Source organism: Portunus trituberculatus, chromosome 45 (assembly GCF_017591435.1).
Source record: "Portunus trituberculatus isolate SZX2019 chromosome 45, ASM1759143v1, whole genome shotgun sequence".
NCBI lineage: Eukaryota > Metazoa > Arthropoda > Malacostraca > Decapoda > Portunidae > Portunus > Portunus trituberculatus.
Genome location: NC_059299.1, coordinates 13,662,342 through 13,668,392, shown reverse-complemented (window position 1 = coordinate 13,668,392; position 6,051 = coordinate 13,662,342).

The window sequence follows — 6,051 nt, the reverse complement described above, 5'->3', positions numbered from 1 at the left end:
TTTATTCACAAATCGGGAAGTACATACATATGATACAGTAAAGGAATGTAAGGTATATAGGCCTACATATAGATTGTGAATGAGACTTGTGGCAAGAGCCTATACAGTAGTCTTATACACACACACACACGCACACACACACACACACACACACACACACACACACACACACACACACACACACACACACACACACACACACACACACACACACACACACAAGGAAGGACAAGAGGACATGAAAAGATCAGGATGAGGCAGTGTGTAAAGGATATTGGAAAATACAGTTTTCCACACAGAACGGTGGAAAAATGGAATGCATTGGATAATGAAGTTTTTACAGCACATAATGTGCATAACTTTAAGGAAAAATTATTTAATGGAGATATGGAGACAGGACACTATGAGCCCTGCTCGAATCCTGTACAATACAACTACTAGGTAAATACACACACACACACACACACACACACACACACACACACACCGCGTAGTATAGTGGTTAGCACGCTCGACTCACAATTGAGAGGACCGGATTCGAGTCTCGGTAAGCGGCAAGGCAAATGGGCCTCTTAATGTGTGGCCCCTGTTCACCTAGCAGTAAACAGGTACGAGATGTAACTCGAAGGATTGTGGCCTCGCTTTCCCGGTGTGTGTTGTGTGTTGATGTGGTCTCAGTCCTACCCAAAGATCGGTCTATGAGCTCTGACCTCGCTCCGTAATGGGAAGACTGGCTGGGTGACCAGCAGACGACCGAGGTGAATTACATACACACACACCACCATCACCACCACCACCACTTACTCTCCCTCCCTCCTTTCCTTCCTCACACCACACAAGTACGTTTTAAGGATGTAGCATTTACTGCCGATCCCCCCTCACCAACCGCTGCCAACCACCACCAATCCCTGCCAATACCTGCCTACACACACACACACACACACACACACACACATACACATACTGATAAAACCACCAACTCTCTCTCTCTCTGCAAGCAGCCAGTAGTAGTGAATCACATCAGATACACACCTCACCACTCACCACCACTCACTTTCCTTCCCTCCCTTCCTTCATCAAGCTACACCACACACCAATGCGTCTCAACGATATCATTGCTGCTGTCAACCACCACCAACACACACACACACACACACACACACACACACACACACACGGCCCGGTAGATCAGTGGTTAGAGCGCTGGTTTCACAAGCCAGAGGACCAGGGTTCGATTCCCCGGCCGGGTGGAGATATTTGGGTGTGTCTCCTTTCACGTGTAGCCCTGTTCACCTAGCAGTGAGTAGGTACGAGATGTAAATCGAGGAGTTGTGACCTTGTTGTCCCGGTGTGTGGTGTGTGCCTGGTCTCAGGCCGTCTCGTCAGAGACTGCAGCAGATCAAACAGTGAAACACACACACACACACACACACACGTGGACGTGCCTCCTTGCTCAGAGTGTCGTCTGACTAACACTCCACACGCTAAACAATGTGCTTGGAGTGAGAACCGTCACTAGTACAGGGGGGCAACCAGAGCGAGTGAACGAGTGTACAGAGAGAACGTGGCCTGGTGGAGTGTGCATAATAGCGATCGGAGGTGTTGGAGCCTCCGTGCTCCAGACGACGGTGCGGAAACAAACAAGGGCCAGCCATAAACAGCCGCCAACACATCCCACCACACACACAAAGCCGCCAGTGCACACCACTACATACCCACACGCTCCCAGGAAGAATGAAATGAAATGGATAGACCTGTAAGGAATAAGTTACCAAATTCAAAATATGCCGATGAGGCCCAGGGAGCAAAACCAAAAGTGGCCAGCCAAAACATGAGTCCATCTTCAACAGGAGCAATAATGCAAAGAAGATTGGTTATCCTAGAGAAAAAATTTGAGGAGTTGGTGAAGGAATTAAAAGTTCAGAGGAGTGAGGAGGAGCAGGATAGAGAATTCCGCAAGGCTTTGAAGGAAAGAGTTAAGAGACTGGAGGAAAATGAAAAACGATTAGTGGATGAGAATGCACACTTGAGAGTGGAGGTTGAAAAATACAAGAGACGGTTGGAGAAAATGGAGAAAGTTCTAAAGGAGAAAGATGACTTTAAGGAAATGATCAGTGAGCAAAGAGAAAGGTTTGAAAGGAAGTGGGAAATGAAGAAAACACAATGGACTGAGTCGAGGGAAGCTGAGATGGTTGGTTTACAAGAAATAATTAAAGATCAGTTGAATGAAGACAAAAAAGAAAGGTCTAAGGAACTGGTTTTAATGTTATGAAGAATAAGGAAACATTGATAAGAGAAATAGCAGAAAAGAAGAAGAGTGTATTAATATTTGGGATGAAAGAACAAAATATAACATATAAGCCTACGAGAATTAAAGAAGAATTAAAAACGGTAAGAGATCTGTTCAAAAATCTAAATGATGAGGAAAAAAAAAAGATCTAAAAGAAGAAGTGGAGGAGATCCATAGACTGGGTCCGTATAAGGAGGGAGTGAGCAGACCAATTAAAGTAGTGCTGAAGTCACAACAATCTGCGGAGGACATTTTATATAGAACATCAAAATTAAGAGAGGTAGAAGGTTGTAAAGAGGTGTACGTAAGGAAAAATTGAAATGAGGAAGGGAGAAGATATAAGGAATTGTTGGAAGAGGCGAGAAGGAAAAATGATGTGCGGTCTGAAGAGGAAAAAGAAAAGTTTTTTTGGAGAGTTACAGGAGAGAGAGTCAGAAAATGATATGTGGAAAAAAGGAATGCGGAGGAACCCCTAGAGGGAGCAGTGGGTGGACCGTAATGTATACTAATATAGATGGGATACTGTCAAGTAGATTGGAATTGCAAGACTATATGATGGTGGAGAAGCCTGATATAGTGTGTTTGACTGAAACAAAATTACATGAAAAAACAAATGTAAATTTGGATAATAAATATAATATATGGAGAAAGGATAGAGACGGTAAAGGTGGAGGAGGAGTTATGATTATGACGAAGAAGGAGATAAATGTGGATAAGGTTTGGTATGGGAAGAACAGCGCAGAAGTGATAAGCATAAGGTTAAAAAGTGATGGAAAAGAATTAATAATCATGGTGACCTATGTACCTCCTAAAACAAATTCTTGGACATTAAGGGAATACGACAATATGATCAAGGATACTTTGCCGAGTTTGGAAAGTATATTAACTGAAAAACGAAAGGTGATACTAGTAGGAGATTTTAATTGTAAAGAAGTGGATTGGGAAAATCTAGTAAGTGGTGTTGGAGAGGAAGCATGGGGAGAGAGATTCCTTAATCTAATGATGGAAAATATGATGGAACAGAGGGTGAAAGAAAAGATGAACCGGCTAGACTGGATTTGGTGTTAACACGAGAAGTGTACCTATGTGGGGATATACAATATAAATGTCCATTGGGGAAGAGTGATCATGTGGTTATGGAAATGCAGATGGCAATAACACAGCGAAGGAGAGATGAGACATACAGGAGTGGTAGATTGAATTATAGAAAGATGGACACAGAAAATTTGAAAAACTATTTCAGAACATTAGATTGGGAGATATTACAAAGCAGAGAAGTGCAAAAAAATATGAGATTTTTATGAAATATTATAAAGGAGTTATGAAATTTGTACCAAAGTATAAACCGAGAGAGGAAGGAAGAAAGGATTGGTTTAATGCAACTTGTGCTAAGGCTAAAGAAAGAGAGATGTGGCTTGGAAAAGATGGAAAAGAGCAGGAATATACTAAATAAGGAGAATTATAGAGTGGCAAGAAATGAGTATGTGAGGGTAAGGAGGAGGAAGAAAGAAAATTTGAAAAAGATATTGTAGACAAGAGTAAGGAACATCCAAAATTGTTTTACAGGTTCATAAATAGTAAACTTAAAAAGAGAGAGTCCATTGAAAGATTAAAAGGAGAGCAAGGGATAGTAGATGACCCTAAGAATATCGCGGAATTGCTAAATAATAGGTTTCAACAAGTATTTACTAAAGAAACAATGTTTGTAAAGCCTCAGAATGTACAAGGAAATGTGTACATGGATGACATTAAGATACCTAAAAAGGAGTTATATAAAATGTTGGAGGAACTTAAAGAAGATAAAGCGATGGGACCAGATGAAGTTTCAGGCAAATTATTGAAGGAATGTAGAGAAGAATTGATAGATCCATTATATGATATTGTAAGGTGCTCATTAGAAACCGAGGAAGTACCGGTAGATTTTTTTTTTTTATTTTGATTTATAATGTTTATTTAGCCAAATTATTTTCATTTTACAAAACATATAAATAATAAATAGGAAGACAATATTTATAATGTTAATGAAACATATTTTACTGGCTGAGCCTGTTGAGAGTAAACTCTCTTAAAAGGCTCCTTAAATTACACACTTGAGCCGAATAATTATTAAAACATTTCAATATAGTGCAAACAGACTTCCTTATGTATTCAATCCCAAAAAACCTTGTTAATTATATACATAATTAACATTCTTTGTAAACTAGTTACATGAACTGTCCATACTTATATGAAAGAAATATTCATAAATCCGAATATAGATTCATACATATACATACACACATACTATGCTTGCATACATAGCTATGTACATTTAGTATATATACATACGTACACCAATACCTCCATACTTATAAACTCAAATACATCTAATCAAGATTTACTCGTATGAGTACATAATACAGTTAATACTGCTACAATTAATACATACTAATACATAATATTCATATACCCCCATATAAACGTGAATTCATACACGTGTACATACATATGGACATGTATACACAGTACACACAGTTGCAAAAATACATACACAAATATAAGCAAAGAAGTTCTTAAACTATTGTACCATCATGGATATTAATGTAGAGGGGAAAAGAGCTGAAGTGGTGCCCATTTATAAGGGAGGCAGTAAAGAAGAGCCTCTTAACTATAGACCTGTGTCTTTAACAAGTGTGGTCGGTAAGATTTGTGAGAGGGTGATAAAGAAATATTGGATACGGTTCCTGGAGGATCATAAGTTATTATCGGATCATCAATTTGGCTTTAGGAAAGGGAGGTCATGTGTAACAAATCTACTGAGCTTTTATTCAAGAGTGATTGACAAAATACAAGAGAGAGAGGGATGGATGGACTGTGTATATTTGGATTTAAAAAGCTTTTGACAAGGTACCGCACATGAGACTGCTATGGAAATTAGAGATTTATGGAGGACTGAAGGGAAAAGTGTTAAAGTGGATGGAAAACTACTTGAGATGGAGGGAGATGAGAACGGTAATAAGGGATGCAAAGTCGGACTGGTTGGTGGTGGAGAGTGGAGTCCCACAACGTTCAGTGCTGGCACCAATACTTTTCCTTGTCTATATTAATGATATGCCAGAGGGAGTAAACAGTTATATTAATTTGTTTGCGGATGATGCGAAGTTGTGTAGGTATGTGAAGAGTGAAGAAGATTGTGAAATTTTACAGGCAGATCTGGATAGGATTTGGGAGTGGAGCAAGAGGTGGGAGATGGAATTTAATCTGAGCAAGAGTCATGTAATGGAGATGGGGAAGAGTGGAAGACGGCCAAGAGGGTCATACAAGATGGGTGAAGGAGTAGTGTTGAAAAAGGTGGAAAAGGAAAAGGATTTGGGAGTGATAATACAAAACCATGGACAGTTTGAGGCTCATATTGACAAGATGTTTGGAGAAACATATAATTTTATTAGAAATATTGGATTAGCCTTTCATTATATGGATAAAGATATGATGAAAAAATTAATTAGTACGGTAATTAGACCAAGATTGGAATATGCTGGGGTGGTTTGGTCCCTTTATAAAAAGAAGCATATAAGGAAGTTGGAGAGATTGCAGAGAATGGCAACAAAAATGGTACCGGAATTGGCAGAAATGACTTATGAGGAAAGATTAAAAGAAATGAATTTGCTTACCTTGGAACAAAGAAGAGAAAGAGGAGATTCAATACAGGTTTATAAACTGTTGAATGGTTTGGATGAAGTGGATAATGAACAAATGATGTTGAGAGAGAAAAATTTAAATAG